We start from the raw sequence: 24,379 nt of genomic DNA, 5'->3' as shown, positions 1-24,379 counted from the left end.
ATTTGTTCTTCAGTTCCTTGAGCTTAAGATATGCTGAGCGAGTTCGGCCCTTTTGATTTTCCGACTCCAACTCCTTGCACATTTCATTGTAATATTTTGCTTTGTCATCCCGTGCTGCCTTTTGAAATCTTCTATTCAACCAAGTTATGCTAAGAAATCTAGAGGATGGCAACCAGGCTAACTGATTGGAAAAGATCTGTATTTATTCCCATCCCCTCCAAAAAAGGTGACCCAACAGAGTGTGGAAATTATTGAATGAGATCATTAATATCACACATAAGCAAAATCCTGCTGAAATTATGCATAATGCCTGGTAGCAGAGAATTTCCAGATGTGCAGGCTGGATTTAGAAGAAGTCATGGCACTAAGGACATCAAAACCAATGTTAGATGATCTTACCTAAGAGCAGAGAGTATTAGAAGAATGACTACTTGTGTTTCATTGACTATGCAAAGGCATTTTATTGTGTGGATCAAATTGTGGCTAATATCGAGAAGAATGGGGATCTCAGAACACTTAATTGTGCTCATGCACAAGCTATTCTTTGACCGGGATCAGTAGTCAGAACAGAGCAGGGAACACGGCATCTTTCAGGATCAGGGAATGTGTGCATCAGGAATGCATCCTATCTTCATACCTTTTCAATCTGAAACAGATTATTTGGTAGGCTGGACATTATGAAGAGGAAAGTAGCATCAGGATTAGAGGAAGATTTATCAACAAACCTGTGTTATGCAGATGACATAACCTTGCTTGTTGAAATTTAAGAAGACATGAGGTGTTCGCTACAGAAATCAAGGACTGTAGTGCTAAATTTGGATTGAAGCTCAGCATCAATAAAACAAAGAATCTCACCACTGGGCCAATTAGCAGCTCCATGATGGATGAAGAAGAGATTGAGATTGTTGATAACTTCAGCTTGCTTAGTTCCACAATGAACATTCTTGGCTCTAGAATTCAGAAAATCAAAAGATGAATCTCACTGGGAAAGTCTGCTCTTAGGGATATTTCTAGAGGACTGAAGAGCAACAATGTCTGTATGAAAACCAAGATGTGCCTGATCCAGTCCATGGTTTTCACAATTACTTGCAACAGACAATAACTGAAGATGATAAAAGAAGGATCAGTGATTTTGAGTTGTGGTGCTGGATAAGAGTATTGAACATAGCGTGTACTGCCAGAAGAACAAACAGATATGTTCTGGAGAGGGTGAAACCAGTTTGCTCCCTGGAGGTAAGGATTTTGAGGCTCTGTCTAATGTATTTTGGACACATGACCATGAGGGACTAGTCCTTGGAGAGGGACATAATTCTTGGTAAGGTAGAGGGACAATGCAGAAAAGGAAGACTCAGGATAATATGGATTGACTCAGTGCCTGGAGAAATGGGAATAGCTCTGTCAGAAACAATAAGATTGGCTCAGGGTAGGGAAGGTTTCAGAGCTAATGTACATAGGGTCACTATGAGTTTCAGGCAACTCAATGGCACAAAACAACAACATACAAATTCTAAGAGCTTGAATCATGAGAGAAGACCACTTTCCCTTTTGTTAGAAAAGTATTAGCAAATAACACATGGATTTTGTTTTAATCACTTCTACCCAGCATTTTGATAGAATTCTGTTTTAATTCTGATGTTCGTACCTTTTCGCAGCTTGGCTCATTTTTTATGACTCTCTCATCTTCTTCAGGTTGCCATGCACACCGCATACTGGTTATCATTCTAGTCATGTAGACAAAACCCAAGCCACTCTATTACGAATGTTCCGCTAGATATCTACACGTCTGTTTTTATTTCTGATCTTATTTATATATTGAAGAAAATTGAAACAGTCATTTTCTTTGAATCTCTGGAGCTAAAGCACTTAAAAAACCTAGTGTGTCATGCAGTTAATCATGTGCTTTTAAATCTCAGTGAAGTTTATGAATCATTCTCTTGAGGAATTAATCATCAATTTAATATTTGACTGATAGTTTGAATATTGATTAACCTGTAGATGAGCTCCAAAGTTTCACTGAATAAACTTCCATATTTGAAGCTTTAGTTTCTACGTAGCCTTGTGGTATTGGTGTTTCTGTGGTAGAACTCTTGCTTTCTGTCTTGGAGACTAAGGTTTGACTGGGCTAGGTACCTCCTATGCAGTCACTCCAAAGACACAGAGCACTAGTACACCATCTATTCTGTGGGAGAAGGATAGACAATCTCCTTCCATGTTATTTACTGCCTCTGAAAATCCACTTGGAGGGTCAGCTATGAATTGGTTCCCACTTAAAAGCATAAAATATCAACAACTTGATTTTTAGTAAGTTCCAGTGGAGCTTTGAGAGACTAAAATCAACAAAGAATATATACCAATCAGCTGCTTCTGAAAATCAGCCAAACATAAATCTATGGGTCACAATAGTAGAGTCTACAACCATTAGTGGGATTGTGCAGGATCAAGTGAGTTTTTTATCCACTGTGCATGGAGTTGGAAGCTGATTAAATGACTAATGGCAAAGATAGTGTTATTATTAGGTGCTATTTCCTTGATTGTGACTGATAGTAACTGTTATTGTTGTTGTTAGATGCCATCAAGTTGAGTATGACTCATAGCGACCTTATGAACAAAAGATCTGAATCTAGTCCTATCCTGAACCACCTTCACACTTCCTAACATACAAGAGTCTATTGCAACAGTCATCTTTTCAATTGACCTGTTTGACAGTCTTCCTCTCCTTTGCTGACCCTCCACCCTTCCTAACATCATGTCCCTCTCCAAGGGATAGCTCCTCCAGCAATATGTCTAAAGTATGTAAGGTAAAGCCTCATCATTCTTACCTTCAAAAAGCACTCTGGCTGCACCCTCTGCAAGACACATCTATTTGTTTTCTTGGCCATCCATGGAATGTTCAGTGCTTTTCTCCAACACCACAGCTCAAAGGCATTGATTCTTTTTCTGTCATCCTTATTCATTGTCCAGGTCTTAAATGCATAGCTAGTAATCTAAAATACCATAGCCTGAACCAGACACACCTTAGTCCTCAAACTGGCATCACTACTCCTCAATAATTTGGAAAGCTTCATGATTGCAGATTTTCTGATTGCAATGCATCTCCTTATTTACTGACTGCTCTTACCAAGGGTTTTAATTATAGATCGAAGAAAATGAAGCTGTTGACAGTTTCAATCTCCTCTCCATCTATCATAATATTTCCTGTTGATCCAGTGGTAAAAATCTTTGTTTTCTTGATACTGAGACACAGTTCATACTGAAGGCTGCATTCCTTGATATTCTGCAGCAAGTGCTTCAAATCCTCCTCAGTTTTAGCAAGTAAGGTTGTGTCATCTGTAGGTTATTGATGAGTGTCCTCCAATCCCGATGCCACATTCCTCTTCATAGAGTCCAGCTTCTCAGATAATTTGCTCAGCATAGTGATTGAACAGGTATGGAGATAGTATACACCTCTGTTACACTCCCTTCCAAATTCTAAAGCATCCAGTGCTCCCCTGCTTCCTTCACACAATAGACTTGTGATTCAGATATACGTTCTTCATGAGCACAATCAAGTGCTCGGAGATGCCCTCCTCAATGTCAGCCACAACTCGTCATGATCCACACAGTCAAATACCTTTGCATAATCAACAAAACACAAATAGACATTCTTCTGGTATTTCTTACTTTCAGCAGGATCCATCTGACATCAGCAATGATATCCTGGTGCCACAACCTCTTCTAAATCCTGCTTGAACTTCTGGCAATTCCCTATCTATATATATTTTCCTCCATTTTTTGAATGATGTTCAGTAGTATTTTGTTTGCATGTGATATTAATGATATTGTTAGATAATTTCCACATTCAGTTGGATCATCCTTCTTGGGAATAGGAACAAATATGGACCTCTTCCAATCCCTTGGTCAGCCAGTCATCCTCCAAATTTCCTGGCATAGACTGGTGAATACATTCAAGGCTGCCATCTGTTCATTGAAACAGGTCACCTGGTATCCCATCAGTTCCTAGGGCCTTATTTTTTGCCAATGCCTTCAACGTAGCTTCAACTTCCTCTTTCATTACCATTGGCTCCTGTTCAGTCAATCCTTTCTTGTACAGTGACTCTGTATATTCTCCCCATCTTCTTTTGATGCTTTCTGGGTCATTCAATATATTGCCCATAGCATTTTTCAACATTGCAACATGAGGCTTAAAGTTGTTTTTCAGTTCTTTCAGCTCAAGAAATGCAGAGCGAGTTCTTCCTTTATTATTCTCCAATGCCTATCTCTCTCCATATTCCATTATAATACTTTGCTTTGTCCTCCTGAGCTGCCCATTGAAACTATTTAGTTTTCAGCCTTCTACTTTTCCAAGCATGATGTCCTTCTCCAGGGACTGTTATGTTGTTAGGTGTCACCAAGGCGAGTACAACTCATAGCGACCCTATGAATAATAGATCTGAATCCTGTCTTAGCCGCTGACATTCTTGAGCCCGTTGCTGCAGTCACTGTGTCAATTTATTCTGTTGAAGGTATTCCTCTCTTTCACTGACCCTCCACCTTTACACCTGTGATGTCCCTTTACAGAGAATAACCTCTCCTATCAAGATGCCCAAAGTATGTGAGATGAAGTTTCACCATTTTTGCCTCTAAATACCACTTAGTTCCTCCTGATAACAAACCCTAATATACAAGATGTAGTCTAGTAACTTTTGCTTCATAGGAGTATTCTGGCTACACCCTTTCTTCCAAGGTGACTAGAGCTATTGCTGTAATTAAAAATTAATATAATTGGGAATTGCTGGAACTGTCAGTTTCACTGAACACTATGATACCCATCCATATCCACTGCCATTGATTCAATTACAACTTTTAATCACACTTTAGACAGAGTAGACCTGCCTCAAAAGGTTTCCTAGACTGTAGGGTTTGTGGTAGTGATGTACCATATCTTTCTCCTATGGGCGGGCTAATGGATTCAAATGGCTGACCTTTATATTACCAGCTTATTGCTTAATCACTGTACCACCAGGGCGAGAAACTTTGTCCTCCGTGAGTCCCAGAATCTGATGGGACTGCATGCTAATTACAGAGCAATGTGATAAATGCTACAAAGTAGAACAAGAGTGTTTTAAGAGCCCGAAGAGAGAGGGTGATTAATTCAGGAATCAGATTTCTGAAAAGCTCTATCCTCTTCTCACCTTAAACCATTCCCATAGTGAGCTGATACAGGGCTTCCTCTAGCATTCATGACTCCAGTGGCTATGTTTCTCACTGAGCCCTTCCTGTCTGTATTTTGACCCATAACTACATATTAAATGTCTCTCTTTATACATCTACTGACATCCACAACATAATCCTACCTAAAGTAATCTTTGTCAGCCTCAAATCTTCCATTTTCCCCCTCATATTATCTATAATGTTAATTGATGCTGTTTACCCACTCAAGTCAGAAACGTAGTGGCCATGTCTGTTGTTTCCTTTTTCCCTGCCTTGCAAAATTAAAGGCAACAATATTTTATCTTAAATATCTGTCTTTCACTCTATCTTGCCATCAGTGCCATGTTATTGGCACCTTGACTTATTTACTCTTTAGGATAATTCATGAAATTGTTAAAGTGATACCTTCCCACTCAATAATCTGATCTCTTTTTTCAGGCTCTGACATGCCTAACTTGTCCCTCATGTGGACCTTGTTATTTAAAATACCAGCAGCGTGGCTTCAGGCATCATTATGACATACAGACCATCACAGTACAACAAACTGACTGACAAATGGAGCTATGGCATTGGGTATACAGTACTGTATAACATAATTCCTTAAATGTAGTAAATATCCTTCAACAGTGACAGATTGAAATATTCATTTTAATTGTATGTATGTGTATATATATATGCATGTATGTGTATATATGCATGTAGGTATATATATGCATGTATGTATATATATGCATGTATACACACACACACACACACACACACACACACACACACACACACACACACACAGAAGGATCTAGAAAACTTTCCCTGCTTCAAGCCTGACATTTCATTATATTTTTACCATGGAAACAACTCTAATTATTTCAATCTGATTATTTAGATTCTAGAATATAAAATACTTAAACTGTCACTATGTGAAACCTAAATTACATCATTTCCATTTTAAGAATTCAATTGGATTCACTGCACAGAAAAATAAAACTGCTTTTAAATTTTTAAAGAAACTTACTCTTTTTTTTTTAATTTAGGTTGTTTATTTTTCATTTCAATGAACATCTACAGAGATTTTGGGATTCCATTCATTCATTGTTGCACCCTTCTCCCCACACTCTTTTTAGTTTCTAGAGCAGACATTCGATTACAAATCCTAACAACCTTGCACTGGTGCAGGCTTAGAGTTTCAGGTCGTGAATCTCATGGACTTTTTTGCAGTGCAACACACACACACACTTCACTTGTCATTCAGGTATTATACCTGCCACGTGTGTTTCAATGTGCATCATCTCATTTCCTTAGATAACTCTCGCTTTTTATAGGGCTATAACTTTAAAATCCTTTTGTTCACCAACTGTGTTAATACCAAACCTGTTCAGAACACAAGACTAACAAAAAACTCTGACTACACAGATGGGTAGACCAAATGGGCCTATTTAGGATTAGACAAAGGTGGAAGAAGATTATGTTCCCAGAGGCTTAACACTAGCTTACAGTTGATGTGAAAAAACAATAATAAATAAGAATATAATGGCTGGTATCAATAGATATAAAGACTATATCTTAAAGTTGTGATAGTATAAGACTACTAAGAAATAACACAAATTCATGTTTGACATAACTTTAAATGATGAAAGAGAAACAGATTAAAAATTAACAGTAAATCTAGAGAGTACAATGATGAATTTCTGCTTCAGAAATTGCTTAACGGTGACACTGTTACCCGAAACATTCATTTAAACACCGAAACATTCATTTAAACAGGAGGTTCCATTAGAAACAGATGTTGTGTGGTTCATTTCAATTACAGCTTAAATTGGTTTATTTATCAGGCCATTTTTCACTAAACCTTATTTTCATGAGATGCAAATTGTGCTGTTTTTTTTAGTCCCCCCCCTCCCATCCTTGTAAGAGTCACTAATTGTTGCATATACACTCAGTCTCCAATCCATTTCTTGATAAATTTCATTGTGTTTGATGTGGAAATGTCTTGAAGGAAGTAAATATATGTTCAGTCTCTGTCCTTTTTCCTCTGGGAACAGGCAAAAACAAACCAAGTATGTCCTTTTGTTAAGTCATTTATGTTCTCTGGGTCTCAACTGCCTCATGATACCTCCCCTTTATAATAAGAGAGATGAATTAGATGAACGAGTTACCTTTTTTTGAGTACAAAAGTCCATTATAAGATTTTGCTTTTTTCTAATTGAAAAAAATAAAGAGGAGGCCAATTTAACACCTAGAAAGGGAGGTTTGCTGTAATGATACAAAGAAGGAGTAATATGAAACTGCAATATTGGGCATGGCTCTGTTGTTTTAGTGGCCAGAAGCTGTGCTGCAATCCCAAAGGTATGTGGTTTGAATCTCACCAGCTGTTCAAGGATGGGCAGTCTCCTCCTGTGCAATAAACTGCCTCTGAAAACCTACTGAGGGTCAGCTATGGGTTGGTTCTGAAAGTCTTCTAAAACATCTTTAGTCTTTCTCTGCAACATCAGTCTTTGTATAGCATAGCTTTAAAAAAAAATCTATATTCATTTCTTCCTGTCTAAACTATCTTTCTCTTTTTATGTATTCTCACCTTTCTAATCACCTCAAAATAGCATCGCAGTCCCAGTTCTGCATCATAACCTTGCTCCTAACCCCACAACTCTTGCCTCAATTCTTATTGTGCAATATTAAGTTTCTGATTAGCCTGTTTAATCTTCTTCATTATGGTACAGTGTATTGCTTGCCTGTGAGTCAGCTATTCTTGAATAAGGTATCTCAACCTCTGTTCTTCACGGCCATGGTTAAGGTAGGGAGAGAGTGGTTGTTGCCGTTGTCATGTGCTGCTGAGTCAGAAGCAGCTCATAGCTGATGCTCCAGTGGGTAATAAAAGGTACCAATTATGAGAGGAGATTGCCTTTTTCTCCTTTAGAGCAGCTAGTGGATTTGAACTGTGTTCCTTTGGGTCAACAGCACAACTCTACCAGTAGGCCACTTTCTTACCATTGGGGAAAAGTTAGGTTCATAGAATATAGAATTCTCTAGTCTATATGCATTCCACATAAAAAGCTTTGCTTGCTAAAAATGAGGGAGATGTGGAATGCTTGCTGCAGAAGATCAGAGATTACAGCTGACAGTATGGATTACATCTCAACATCAAGAAAATAAAAATCCTCACCACTGGACCAATAGGCAGTGTCATAATAGATGGAAAAAATAGAAATTGTCAATTATTTCATCTTACTTGTATCCACAACCAACAGCATTGGTACCAGCGCTTGGTAACAACACGTTAGAAAAAGATGTGTTGTATTAGGAAAGTCTTACAGACAGGAACCTATTCAAAGTGCTGAAAAGCACTAATGTCAGTTTGAAGCCATGATCTTTTCAATTACTTGTTATGCATTTAAGATTTGTACAATGAAGAAAAAGAACAGAAAAATTGATGCATTTTGAGTTGTGGCTATGGATGGTTGTTTTAGGTGCTCTCGAGTTTAGTATGATTCATAGTGACTCTGTGAACAGTGATCAGAACTTCATCATATTGTGTGCCGTCTTTACACTTCCTGACACACTAGCGCCTATTGTGGCAATAACCTCGTAAATCCACCTGGTGGAGGTTCTTCATCTCCTTCGCTGACCCTCTACCCTTCCTGGCATCATGTCCTTCTCCAAGGAATGGCCGCTCTTAACAACATGCCCGAAGTATGTGAGGTGAAGCCTCATTATCCTTGCCTCCAAAGAGAACTCTGGCTGGACCTTCTCCAAGACATATTTATTTGCTATTTTGGAAGTCCATGGGATGTTCAGTGCTCTTCTCCAGCATCACTAACCAATAGCATCAATTCTCCTGGCTATGGATGTTGTTGTTGTTATGTGCTGTTGAGTAGCTTACGACTCATAGCAACCCTATGTACAACAGCCCTAAACCCTGCTCTATCCTGTGCCAATAGTACTGCCTCTGATACACCCATCCTGATTACGCCAGTCACTGAATCAATCCACCTCATAGAGGGTCTTCCCATCCAGCACTGTTCCTCCACCTTCCCAAGCATGATATTCCTCTTGAAGGACCTGTCCCTCTTTACAACATGTCCAAAGTATGTCAGATGAAGCCCCAGAAACCTTGCCTCCAAGGAGCCGCCCAGTTCAACCCTCTCCAGGATGAATCTATTTGTTTTCTTGGCAGTCCATGGTACACTCAATACTCTTCCCCAGCACCACAGCTCAAAGGCATCAATTCTCCTTCGATCCTTCCTAGTCATTGTCCAACTCTTTGATGCATAGCAAGTGATTGCAAAGACCATGGCCTGTATCAGACACACCTTAGTCTCCAGAGAGACACCGTTGCTCTTCAGAACTTTGGAGAGGTCCCTAACAGCGGACTTTCCCATTACAATACAGTCTTTTTATTTCCTGGCTGCTGGTGCAAGAGTGTTGACTGTGGAACCAAGCAGACTAAAGTTGTTAACAATCTCAATCTCTTCACCATCCATCCTGATGCTGTCAGTTGGTCCAGTGGTGAGAATCTTTGTCTTCTTGATATTGAACCTCAATCTATATTGAAGGCTGAAGTCCCTGACCCTCTGCAGCAAGCGCTTCAGATGCTGGCTACGGATAGGAGTAATAAATATCCCATGAACTTCCAAGAAACAAACAAATATGCCTTGGATAAAATGCAGCAAGGATGCTACTTAGAGGAAAGGATGATGAGACTTCATCTCACATACTTTTGGCATATTGTTAGGGTACCATGTTCTGGAGAAATGGAGGATGAGTGATGGAGGAGAAGACTCTCTCAACTAGTGGGGTTGATACAGTGATTGTAACAACTAGTGCAAGGATGTTAGCGTTGATGAGAACGGCACAGGACAGGGTTCAGATCTGTCATTCATATGGTCACTATAAGTTAACAGACTCAATAGCACTTGAAAACAGCAAATACATTCTGGGAAACTCTTGCTGACTTACTTGTAAGGAGTAGTGATTCCAACCCAAAGATGGTTGTTTTTAGGTGTTGTCAAATCAAGTATGACTCATCAAACCTATGACCAGTGTCTGAACACTGAAAATAACAACATTGTCCTATCTCATGGCGTCCTCATAATCTCTGATACAGTCAAGCTCATTGCTGAAGTAATGGTGTCACCCTACTATTTCTCTCACAGTAAAGACAACCCATAGTGTCTTCCTCTCCTTTATTGTCCACCCAACTTCCCAAGCATAAGAATCCTCTGCAAGAAAAACTTCTTTTAGAAAGATGCCCACAGAATGTGAGACAAAGCTTCATCATCTTTGCTTCCAAGGAGCACTCTCATTGCACCTTCTCCAAGACTTCTCTATTATTTAGGCAGTCCATGGGCCTTTCAGCACTGTTCTCCTACATCAGAGTTGAAAGGCTTTAGTTCTTCTGTTATCTTCAGTCTTTCCAGTTCTCGGATACATAACAAGTGACTGAATAGACCATGGCCTGAATCAGACACATCTTAGTAGTTCTCAGTCTGACACCATTATTCCTCAAGAATTTGGAGAGGTCCTTGACCACAGACTTCTCCAGTGCAATGCGTGTCCTGATCTCCTGACTGCTGATACCAAGTGTACTGATTGTGAATCCAAATAAGATGAACTCTTTGACAGTCTCAGTTCTTTCTCCATTTATCATGATGTTGTTTATTGGTCCAAGGGTAAGAATCTTTGTTTTCTTAACATTGAGATGCAATCTATATTGAAGGCTGCAGCATTTAACCTGCAGCAAGTATTTCAAGCCCTCCTTATTTTCAGCAGGCAAGATTGTGTAATCTGCATAACACAAGCTATTGATTAATCTTCCTCCAATCCTGATGCCACACTCCTCTTCATAGATCCAGCTTCTCAAATAATTAGCTCAGCATATTGACTAAATAATACTGAGAAAGGATACAACCCTGACACACTCCCTTCTTAATTTTAAGCCATTCAGTATTCCCTTGCTCTGTTTGCACAATACCCTTTTTGTCTAGGTAAAGGTTTTGGACAGCACATTCAAGTGTTCTGAAATATCCATTCTTCTCAATGTTAGCTATAGTTTGTTATGATCCATCAATAAAGCACAAGCAGACATTCTTCTGATATTCTTTACTTTCAGCCGGGATTTGTATAATAACAGCAGTAATATCCCTGGTGCCATGGCCTTTTCTAGTTCTAGGTTAAACATCTGGTAGTTATATGTCTATGTATTTTTCTAGCCATTTTTAATGATCCTTGACAGTATTTTGCTTGTATGTGATATTAATGATGTTGCGTCATAATTTCCACATTCTGTTTGATCACCTTTCTTGGGAATGGGAACAAACATACATCTCTTCCAGGCAGCTGTACTCCAGATTTCCTGGCAAAGACTAGTGAGCACATCCAGGGTTACATCTGTCATCTGTCACATTTCTATTGGTGGTATCCTATCTATTCCTGACTCCTTATTTTGTTTTTTTAATCAATGCCTAAGTACAGCCTGAATTTCTTCCTTCATTATCATTGGCTCTTGATCATATGGTACTTCTTGAAATATCTGTGTTGGTCAATTCTTTTTGGTACAGTAATTCTTTGTAGGGAGTTCAAATTCACCAACCATTCTGTGGGAGAAAGAAGGGTAATCTCCTCCAGGCAATTTATAGCTTCTGAAAACACACAGAATGGTCAGCTGTAAGTGAGTTCTGACTCAAGAAAACATAACTACAGCAACATCATAAATACTTTATGTTTGGAATGTGGCTGTGTCCCATCAGCAGGGGTTATTATAGGCTGGGGAGTTTTCATTATGGAACGAACTGTAGAAGGGAACTATCTTCACCTCAACTGCTGTCAGCATATAGGGAAAGCACCTTTAACTTTGGTAAGAGCAGATCTGAGTTCAACTAAACGGGTATCAATACTTGACAGGGAAGAAGAATTGTGTTTGGAACATCATATATGTTGAGATCAATGAACAACTGTGTACAAGAGCCTTGATTCTTAGTGAAAATCACAAGAAAGTCATTCTTGAGAATGGTTTGAAAAGGTAGGCTTGCTGATATGGTCCCTATGAGTGGATGCAGTATTATGAATTGTTGAGGAAATATTTTGCATACTCACTAATACACTTAGTCTGAGGTAGATGATGGTCAAAGAGGCAGGTAAGTAAGGACCTCTCACTTTTATAGTCCACAATGGTCTTAGAGCTCAGCTTTCTGAAATACATACCTCACTCCACTTGCCTAAAACTTATGGCATTTGTTCCAACTCCAACGATAATTAATAAAATCTTTAATAAAATAATTTGTTATGGTAAAATTACAATCCATTTTAGGTAAGCATTCCATAGTGCAATGTTAGAACATTGGGGGGATATTTTAATACATTAATTTATCACAATAAATGATATAAGACCTCATTTTCTGGCCATAAAGAGAATATTTTCAGCCAAGACATGGTTTCTTAACTTTGGTCCTCTATTACATAATTCTTTTTACTGGAGTTGTGCTGCACATTGTAAGTTATTAAACTGCATTCTAATCACTAGCCATGAGATACAGGTAGTATGAATTTATCCACTTGTGTGCGGATCCAGACAGCTTCCAGATATTGCCACATGTCCCCTGGGAGGTGAAATCAGAAAATAATGTTATTATTTATTTCCCCAAGCAATTGCTTTTACTTAATATAATTATTTTTTATATCTTTACACATTTGGATAGTGAAAGTAAGTTCTTTTGTAGTTTTATCAAACAGTACTGATTTGATGTCGTCAATCTTGCCTTTCCCCAGTGAATTAAATTCTTTCATGCCTGAATTAGCCTGACCAATTTCATTAGCAGCCTCACACTCTTAATTTGCCTCAGTGTCAAAGAATCCCCCATGGCCCACAGTTTCTAAATATGGAACACTTCTCAAGAAGTAACTTGCACATTTGTGAAAGCTGGTTGATCATTTGTCTGCAGGAGAAATTATTTTAATGCTCTTGGACAAAATATTAATACCTTTAATTTCTTTCTGAAAATACTTCCATCTTCTCTAGAGTGCATTTTCTTGGGTCTATGAAAGGTTTAATAGAAAATTTGTGAAATGGGAAAGAAAAAAGCAGCAAATTTAAGCCTCCCCCCCCCCACATTTAAAAATAAAATACAAAAATAGAATAAAATTAAATACTGGGCTTAGTGTTTCCAACTGTCACCATTACTACTGATATCAACCTTAAGTTATGAAAAAAAGGATGTATTTAAGTTATAATAAACTGGTTTCAAACAGCCAATCAGGTTAAATTTGATTGTTAACAAGATAAAAAAGCCCAAACAGTTCACATCTGACTTTCAAAGAAATCAAAACAATGTATCCTCCAGAATCCAGCTACTCCAAACTGGAGATACTTAGTCAGGGGCCAACTGACCTGGACCAAGAAAGAGGCTGTTGTGTGAACAGAGCAGGGGAACACTGCATGGTTTAAAACAGAGAAGGGAGTGCATCATACCTATTCACTCTACATGCTAAGCAAATTATTCAAGAAGCTGTAAAGAAGAGTGTGGCATCAGGATTAGAGGAAGAATCATCAATTACTTGTGTTATGCAGATGACACAATCTTGCTTGCTGAAAGTGAGGAGGATTTGAAGCAGTTGTTGCAGAAGATCAAGGAATTCATCCTTCAGTGTGGATTGCATCTCCATGTCAAGAAAACAAAGATTTTACTGCTGGACTGAGAGGCAACATCATCATGAATGGGGAAGAGATGGCAGCTATTGACAAATTCATCTTAATTGGATCCACAATTAACACCCTTGTTACCAGCACTCAGGCAATAAGGAGATGCATTGCCCTGGGAAAATCTGCAGTTAGGGACCTCTCCAAACTGTTGAGGAGTAATGATATCAGTTTGAGGACTAGGTGCATCTAATTCAGGCCATAGTCTTTCTAATTACTTCCCATGCACCTGAGTGCTGGAAAATGAATAAGGATGACAGAAAAATAATGGACACCTTTGAGCTGTGGTGTTAGAGAAGAATGTTGAACATTCCATGGATGGCCAGAAGAATAAGCAGATATGTCTTAGAAAGCGTTCAGCCAGAGTGCTGTTTGAAGGTAAGGATGATGAGGCTTTGCCTCCCATACTTTTGGCATGTTGCTAAGAGGGGCTATTCCTTGGAAAGGTGCATGATGCTGGGAAGGGTAGAGAGTCGGCGAAGGAGAGAAAGATCCTCAACGAGGTGGATCACCATGGTGACTGCCACAGTGGGGTCTCGTGTGTCAGGAAATGTGAGGATGGCACAGGATAGAACAGGAGTTAGATATATTGTTCTTAGGATCACTATGAGTCGTATTCAACTCGACTCCATCTAACAACGACAGCAAACTGCTTTCTTTTGACATGTAAACAAATTTTCTTATGAGCGTCTATCTTGCAAAGTTATTGTGAAAATGTAGTAATGTATATGTAAGGACTTGGAAAAGCACAGAGGATAAAGTAGTCTCCAGGAAATTGTTACTGTTGTTAGATGTCATGTTGAGTATGACTCACTCACCTTGAGTGAAACTATGAACAACAGATCTCAACCCTGTCCTATCCTGACAATCTCTGATATAGCCAAACCCATTGATGCAGTCAATGTGTTGATCCACCCATTTGAAAGTCTTCCTCTCTCTCACTGACCCTTAACCTTTCTAAGCATGATGGATCTTTACAAGGAATAATCTCCCCTAGGATTGTGGCTAAAGTATATGAGATAAAAGCTTTATCACCTTTGCCTGCAAGGAATGCTCTGGCTGCACCTTCTCTAAGTCTGTGTCTATCTATTCTTTGGACAGCCCATGGGATATTTAGTACTCTTCTCCAACACAATTCAAAGGCTTCAATTCTTTTTCTGTTATTCATCATCCAACTCTCAGATGTATAGCAAGTAATTGAAATGACTGAGTTAGGCACTGAACTGACTTAACTGAAAAGACCTCAGTAAGGCACACCTTTGTCCTCAAAATTACATCATTGCTCCTTAATAATTTGAAGAGGTTCCTGACTGAAAACTTAGCCAGTACGATGTGTCTCCTTATTTCCTGACTGCTGGTACCAAGTGTATTGATTATGGATCCAAGTATGATGGAGTTGTTGACAGTTTCAATCTTTCCTCTCTGTCATGTTGTTGTCTATTGGTCAAGTGGTGAGAATTTTTTTTTCTCTTGACATTGAGATGCAATGCATATGGAAGGATGTATTCTTTGATCTTCTGCAGCAAGTGCTTCAAGTCCATTTCACTTTCAGTAAGCAGGGTTGTGTCACTGCATAATGCAGGTTATTGATGGGTTTCCTCTGATTCTGATGTGACTTTCTTCTATATAGATTACAGTTTCTCAAATATATAGATTGAATAGGTATCAAGAAAGGATACAACTCTGACACATACTTGTCTTAATTTTAAACCATGTAATACACTCTTGCTCTGTTTGCACAACATCCTCTTGGTATAGGTTTCACAGTTGAGTGTTCTGGGGTTCTCTGTGTGGCATTGATAGTTAAAAAGACAATTTCAAGGTCTATTCTGAAATAAAATGTTGTGAATGATAGGATATTATCCCTATGGATACAAGAAACAGCTATTAATATGACTTTTATACAAATATATGCACCAACAGCCAAAGCCAAAATGGAGGAAATTCAGGAGTTTTACTAAATTTTGTAATTCAAAATTGACCAAACATGCAATCAGTATGCATTAATGAAAAGTGGTGACTGAAATGCAAAAGTTGGAAAAGTGAAGAAAGAATGTCTGAAATGTGCTAGCTTGGTTTCAGAAATGAGACTGGAAATAGAATGACTGATTTTGTACATAGAATGATTAATTCATCACAAATACTTAAAAAAAAAAAAACCACAGCTACTTTACACATCTACCTCACCAGATGGACTGATAGGCATCAGATTGACTACATCTGTGAAAAGAATTGTTGAAGAGGCTTGATACCAGCATCAAAAGCAGGCCAGGTGCTGATTGTGGGTCAGACCATTAATTACTCATATGCAAGTTCAAATTGAGCATGAAGCATATTAAAACAAGTCTTTCAGAACTAAAATATGAGCTTGAGTCTATCAAATCTGAATTTCGCAATCATCTTATGAGTTGATTTGAAGCATTGAACACTCCAGGAGACAGAGCTGTACAAAATGGAGCTATTGCTGTGTTTTAGTTGTTTTCCCAATATTAATATTTTATTACCACAATTAATTATCATTATTTAAAAATGTTTCATTATTGAATATATCTATATCTACATTTCTGCTTATTAAAGAATCAGGAACTCGATCTTAGATACTGTGGTGTTGGTTCCAAATCACAGCGATCCTATCTGTAATAGAATCCAACACTGTTATCTTCACAATCCCTTCTGTGCAGCCACTGTGTCAACTCACCCCCTGAGGATCTTCCTCTTCCCAGACCCTCTGCATTTGAAAGTATGTCTTTCTCCAAGAACTGGCCCTTCCTGATAACCAGCCCCAAGTATGTGAAACATATCTCCCCAACCTTGCTTTTAAGGAACATTTTGGCTCCATTTCTATAAATGTTTAAGAAGACCAGGTGTACAAGAATATTTGTTTCGCTTTACCCCATTTCAGGTTTTTGGGTAGCGTAAGTAATTTGCTGTCAACTATTAACTTTACAATTAACAGTTTGAATTTATCCAGGCTCTCGCTTATGGAACAAATACCTGGTAACGTCATTCCATAAAGATCGCGAAGAAGAGCCTTTGGAGCAGTTCTACTATGTAATACATGGAGTTGCCATGATTCAGAATCCTCTGAATGGCGATGGTGCTGCTCTACTTTGCAATGTAGTATCACTCACTTACTCACTCACTCATTATCATTGATTAGGAACTGCCTCATAATTGACCCTCTAGTGGGTTTTTAGAAGATGAACTCACTAGGTCACCAGAGCTCCATTAATTTCTTTTTTTTTTTTTTTAATGCGTCATTGAAATGGAACCAACTCATAGATGCCCTTTTCAGCAAGTTTTAAGAGGCAGGAAGGGACAGCCCATCTTCCTCCGGTGGAACAGCTAGTGGATTTGAACCATGTGCCTTTAGGATTGCAGCACAGCTTCTTACAACTACGTTTTGACTGAGTCGTTTTTAAAATGTAAATTGTATGCATGACATGATGCCTTTTTAATGAATAATGGTGATGTGTTTTTATTGACTGCAAAGTGAGCGAGCTGTCTACAGCAAAGTCTCTAAACACATGCTTATACATCTTTCTCTAACAGGAAACAATTTTCAGAGAAGGAAGGAAAGCCTGGACACGCACGCGCATACGTATGAACGTGCATCGCCACATGCACGCATGGCCCAATGACGCACGCATGCGCAGGTCAACACCCACGCGGGAGTGGCACCGAAATGTCCCAGTTACTTAGGTGCACTTGTGTTAGTTTTCCCATTCCACTCTCTTCTTTATTTACCGCACTTGCATTTTAATGATAGCATTTATCATTTGAGTCTTATTTTTTCATCTCAATCCTTTCCAAATCACAATGATAAAACTTCCCATTACAGAGTAAATGTTCTTTATTGAGGAACACTGTGGAGTAAGAAGTGAGAAAATTCGTCTCAAGGTCTCTGGTGAGGAGATTCTGGGTAGCACTCCTGAGAATCGGCAAGTTAATGAGGATTCACTGTGAGTCTTGAAACTCGTGCTGCATTATTGATTGTGCTAATCATCGTGGCAAAGTTTACCACCACATGTTGGGCTTTTCCCGAGCTAGTTATTAATTTTCTTACACTGCCTGAATTACAAATAAGAACCCAACACCAAAACTTAGAAATAATCATAGACAGTTGTTTATTTCCATAGCTTACAGGGATTTTCTACCTACAAACTGTTTCATAAATATTTCTTTAGAAATAAAAATGCTTTTAAAAAGGAGTCTGAACCCTTTACGTCATTTGGAAGTGTGATATTAATTGCTACCCAGCAACGAACAATTTCCTCTTATTTGTTTAGTATGAGCCAATTTATAAAGTGCCTTCACCTTCATTTTCTCCATTGATGCTCACAATAAGTTAGTAAAATGCTATTAATTTATTTTGGAAGTGGGTTGCCTGAAGTACAAGGTTAAGTTCAATTTCATGGTTATACATTTGACATGTTCTAGGGCTTGGCGTCAAGGTATTTTAGAATCTAAGATACAGAAAAAAAATGTACAATTAATTTTCTTCCAAAGGGAAATTCACCATGTAGTATTTGCAGTGGCATTAAGAAATTTGCCAGGGTGCAAATGAGAATAGTAGCAACAGAGAAGAGATTTTTATACAAGTGCTATTTGCCATGGAGTTGAAAGAGACTCATAGCTGACCCTCCAGTGGGTTTTCAGGGGCAGTAAATAGCTCCAGAGGAGATTGCTCATACTTCTCCAGTGGAACACCTGGTGGATTTGAATGATGTGCACGTAGTGGATTCTAACGGAAGCCTTAAATGCAGTAGCACAAGGTTATGGACAGCAATTAATGGACAACTCCAACTTGTCCTTTACTATTCTGTAAATTTACCTTCACTTTAAAATGGTTGCAGCAAACTCTTTATTGTGATCACTTTTACTTCCTATACATACAGTTTTTAAAACATTGAAAAGAGTTCTAATTTTTTCTGACACTAAATCCCAAAACTAAAGCCTACTGTGGTCTACTTGAGTCTGAGTCGTGGTGGACCTCCGTTGGATTTCTGAAGTTATAAATCATTAACCTTATCAAGAGTAATGGTGATGAAGGAAGAAGTTCAGGCTGCTCTGAAAGACTTGGCCAACAACAACAACAGTCCCAGGAATTAATGGAACACCAATTCACATATTTCGACAAACTGATGATGCCCTGAACATGCTCACCAGGTTGTGTCAAGAAATCTGGAGGACAACTACCTGGCCAACTAATACATATTTATTCTCATTCCAGAAAAAGGTGACCCAACAGTGTGTGGAAATTATCATACAACATCACTCATATCACACACAAGCAAAATCCTGCTCAAGCCTATCCAGAAATGACTGGTACAGTACATTAACATAGAACTACCAGAGACATGCTGGGTTTAGAAGAGGCTATGGCACTAGAGACATTATTACCAATGTCAGATGGATTTTGGCAGAAAGCAGAGTACAGAGGGATATCTATCTATGTTTCATTGACTATGCAAAGGCATTTGACTGTGTTGATCACAACAAATTGTGGCTAACTTTGAGGAAAATGTGAATCCCATAACACTTGATTGTGCTTATGTGAAACTTATACTTGGTTTAGGAGGCAGTCCTCAGAACATGCATGGTTCTAAATCAGGAAGGGAAAGCACCAGGGATGTGTCTTGTCTCCATACCTTTTCAGTCCGTAAGCAGAACAGATCATTCAGGAGGCTTGGCTTTATAAGGAGGAATGTGGCATCAAGATTGGAGGAAGACTCATCAACAGCCTACGTTATGCAGATGACACAACCTTGCTTGCTGAAACTGAGAAGGACCTGACACTTGCTGCAGAAAGTCAAGGACTGTAGTATAGTATTCAATACGGATTGAAGTTTAACATCAAGAAGACTCATGTTCTCACCACTGGGCCAACTGGCAACACCATGATAGATGGAGAAGAGGTTGTGGTTGTTAACAATTATTGCTTGCTCAGCTCCACAATCAACACTCTTGACATCAGCAGTCAGGAAATCAAAAGACAAATTGCATTAGGTAAATCTACTGTCAGGGATCTTTCCGGAAGGTCTGAGAAGCAGCGATGTAAGTCTAGAGACTCAAGTGTGCCTCATCCAGTCCATGTTCTTTACTTGCTATGCATCAGAGAGCTGAATAACTACTAAAGATGAAAGAAGAAGAATTGATGACTTTGAGTTGTGGTGCTGAAGAAGAGTCTTGAACATACCATGTACCACCAAGAAAACAAATGTGTCTGTCTTGGAGAGGATGAAATCAAGTTTCTTTATGGAGGCTAGGATTTTGAAGCTCCATCTCACATACTTTGGGCATGTGGCCAGGAGGGACTGATCCTTGGAGAAGAACCTCAGAAGGATGGAGAGACAATGCAGGAAAGGAAGACCCAGGACGAGATGGATTGATACAGTAACTAGGGCAATGGGGGTAGGTGCATTGAAGTTGGTGAGACTAGCTCAGGACAGGATAGGCATCAGAGCTATTGTGCATAGGGTTGGTATGAGTCACAGGCAACTTGATTATACATAACAACAACAACAAACTCATTAAGGGGAATAGGCAACCTTCCCCGTGCCCCTCCTCAAGGAGCAGGTGGTGGATTCAAACTGCTGGTCTTTTGGTTAGCAGCTCAGCATGCAAACATACTATTTCTCCAGGGCCCTTTTCTCTAGAACTAAAACGAATGCTTGAGAAGAATTAATTCTCTACAAATTTCACTTACAGATATAGCAAAGAATCTTGTTTGTAACTTGGGAATAACTTATAGAGCCCACCATCTACTACTACTTCTTTAGGTGAAGGTAAAGTTTTAGACTATCGCATATTGTATGCATAAGGTGTGCCCGATCCAAGCTATGGTCTTTTGAGTTGCTTCCTATGCATCTGAAAGTTCGACAATGAATAAAAATGACAGAAAGATCATGTCTTTGAATTGTTGTGTTGGTGAAGAATATGGAATATCCCATGGACTTCCAAAAAAATAAATAAGACTGTCTTGAGGAAAGAGTAAGCAGGATGCTCCTTAGAGGTAAAGATGATGAAATTTTACTTCCGTAAACTTTAGGCATGTTGTCAAGAGGCAACCGGACTTTAGAAGAGGAAATCACACTGGGAAAGGTAGCGAGAATGTCAGCGAGAGAAAGGAAGACAAGAGTGACACAGTGACTGTAACAATGGACTTGAACATATCAACAATCATGAGGGTGTGCAAGATAGGATAAGATTCAGATCTGTTATTCAAAGAGTTACTATGAGTCGAAGCAAATGATGGCACTTAAAACAACAACCACAAATTGTATGAATAATGATGTTGTTGTTAGGTGCCATCAAGTTGAATACAACTCATAATGACCCTATGAACAAAAGATCTGAACCCAGTCTTGTCCTGTGTCATCCTCACACTTCCTGTATACATCCACCTTATTGAGGCTCTTCCTCTTTCACTGATCCTCCACTTTTCCCAACATCATGTCTCTCTCCGAGGAACAGAACCTCCTAGCAACGTGTCCAAAGTATGTGAGGCAGAGCGTCACCACCCGTGCTTCCAAAGAGCATTCTGGCTGCACCCTCTCAAAGATATGTCTGTTCGTTCACTTGACCATCCATATTATGTTCAGTGCTCTTCTCCAACACCACTCAAAGGCGTCAATTCTTTTTCTGTCATCCTTATTCATTGTCCAGGTCTCAGATGCAGAGTTAGTGATCAGAAAGACTATGGCCTGAATTAGGTGCACCTTAGTCTTCAAACTGATATCACTACTCCTCAATAATTTGGAAAGGTCCCTAAGTATGAATAATAGTGAAGAAAAAAATGCCTTCCTTGACAGTGAAACTGAAGGAATGATTTTGAATTGTTGTTTGAAAAATTCTAAGTTGTTGCTGTTGTAATGTTTCATTCAGTCACCTGCAGTTCATAATGACCCTGTGCACAACAGTCCTAAGCTCTGATCTATCCCATGCCAATCTTACTGTTTTCAATACATCTATCCTCATTACCCCAGCAGGAGTGCAAATATTCTTGAATGTAATGAATAAGTGATTAGTATTTATAAGCCAGATTGAATACTTTCTTTTTAATGTTTCTCAAATGTCTAATTCTCTGTTATCGAAGGAGGGGGGGAGCTGAAGTTCTATTTACCCAGATAGAAAGTGTGAGCCAAGTTAACAGTGTTACCATACAGTAACCATGTAGGAGTTAGACCAGAAGACAATGGTGTTTTGTTTTGTTTTTTTAACTAGTCTGTACATCTGATTCAGGCCATGGTCTTTCTAATCACTTGCTCAGCATTTGAGAGCTGGATAGTAAGAATGACAGAAGAATAGATACCTTTGAGCTGTGGTGTTGGAAGAGAGCACTGAATATCCAATAGATGGCAAAACCCCCACATATTTCGTAAAGAGGGTGCAGCTGTAGTGCTCTTTGGAGGCAAGAATGATGAGGCTTCACCTCACATACTTTGGGCATGTTGCTAGGAGGGGCTATTCCTTGGAGAAAGACATGATGGTGGAGGACATGAAAGGTGGAGGGTTGGCAAGGACAAGGAAGACCCTCGACCAAGTAGATTGACAAAATGACTCCTGCAATGGACTCTACTGTGTCAGGAAGTGTGAAGATGGTACAGGATAGAACTGGTTTCATATCTGTTGTTCATAGGGTCGCTATGAGTTGTACTTGACTTGATAGCATCTAACAACAATAGCAGCATTATTCAATGGAGCTTTGGTGACACAGTGATTAAATTACTCAAATGCTGACCTGAGAATTGGTAGTTTGAACCCACAGCTACTCTTGCAGAACAAACTAGGAGTCTACTTTTGTCAAGATTACAAGCTTGAAACCCTTTTCTAATCCACCCTGTTGGGTCACTGCATCAAAACTGACTCATGGATCATGAATTTGTGTTTTGAGAGGGTTTATTTTGTTTTGTTTCTAAGCCTGTCAATAAATCAACATTTAAATATTCTTTAAAGGAAAAAGAAAAGAAAAACAGACTTACTGTTTTTCTTATGTTGTTGTTGTTTGTTGTTATTGTTGTTATTTGCAGTTGAGTCACCTATGACTCAGAGCCACTCTGTATACAACAACTCTGAAGTGTACCCTCTCCTGAGCCAGTCTCACTGACTTCAACACACCTACCTCCATTGCCCTAATTATTGTATCAATCCATCTCATTTGGGGTCTTCCTCTTCTGCGCTGTCCCTCCATACTTCCAAGCATGAAGTCCTTTTCCAAGAACTGGTCCTTCCTGGCCACGTGCTTAAAGTGTGTGAGACAGAGCTTCAAAATCCTAGCCTCTGAGGAGATACTTGGTTTCACCCTCTCCAAGACAGACAGACTAATTTGTTTGCTTTGCAATCCATGGTATGTTAAAGATTATTTCAGCACCACAACTCAACGGCATCATCTTTTTTTTTTCCTGTCATCCTTAGTCATTGTTCAGCTCTCTGATGCACAGAAAGTAATTGCAAAGACCATGGCCTGGATTAGGTACACCTTTGTCTCTAAACTGACATTGTTGCTTCTCAGTACTCTGGAGAGGTCCCTGAAAACAGATTTTCCCAGTGCAATTTGTCTTTTGATTTCCTGACTTCTGATGCCAACTATGGAGCCGAGTAAGCTGTAATTGTTAACAACTTCAATCTCTTCTCTGTCTATCATGGTGCTGCCAGTTGGCCCAGTGGTACAAATTTTTGTCTTCTTGATGTTGAGCTTCAATCCATATTGAAGACTACAGTCCCTGACCTTTTACAACAAGTGTATCAATTCTTCCTCAGTTTCAGGAAGTAAGCCTCAGAAAAGAGCAAGGAAATACTACTGGTTCAAAATTAGGAAAGGAGTGTGTCAGGAATGTGTCCTGTCTCCATACTTTTTCAATCTATGTGTAGAACAGATAATTCAAGAGGCTAGGCTTGTATGAGGAGGAATGTGGCATCAGAATTGGAGGAAAACTCATCTACAGTCTACATTATGCAAATGACACAAGCTTGCTTGCAGTTTTTCTAGTACTGGGTCTCAAAACTTAAAGACTTTGTGTTTTTTACCACTTATTTCCTTTTAATAGGCAATAATATTTGGTATTAGTAAAAATCTTTCTTTAAAAGCAAGTAACAACTGAAAAGATCTCAGGTTATTGTACTACCCTTCCCAGATAGTTGGAACCATTTACTGAGTGCAGTTATTCCTTCCCCCCCCCCTCACTGCTAAAAGTAAATCTGGACAAAAATAAAAATAAACCTATAGAGGGATTTCGTTATGTATAGTATTTTAAGGAAGGCAAAGAAATATATTTTCAGATACAACCTTAACTCTGAACTCAAACCAAATCCTTAAAAAGACATAGGAATGAGTTCAGAAAGGAATTTTGGTTTCACCATTGACGTGAATTCTCAGGCCATAGAAACATTTCCATGTGCATGTTGTAATTCACCATAAAGAACCAAATAATAATAATGCCTAACCTATTCTAGCACTATTCATTGAAAGGCATTTCTTTTCTGAAAAATACTCTATTTTTT

General features: G+C 38.9%; 1 protein-coding gene across 4 annotated transcripts in view; it reads left to right on the top strand.

Annotated features, from left to right (window-relative positions):
• GABRB1 (gamma-aminobutyric acid (GABA) A receptor, beta 1) overlaps positions 1 to 24,379 on the top strand; it is an 878,739-nt gene that overhangs the window by 309,775 nt on the left and 544,585 nt on the right. The gene's annotated exons all lie outside the window — the stretch shown is intronic.

The sequence above is a fragment of the Elephantulus edwardii genome, unplaced genomic scaffold (assembly GCF_000299155.1).
Source record: "Elephantulus edwardii isolate Elephantulus edwardi_28Jun2011 unplaced genomic scaffold, EleEdw1.0 scaffold00137, whole genome shotgun sequence".
Taxonomy (NCBI): Eukaryota; Metazoa; Chordata; class Mammalia; order Macroscelidea; family Macroscelididae; genus Elephantulus; species Elephantulus edwardii.
This window is presented reverse-complemented; position numbering and strand designations above follow the sequence as displayed.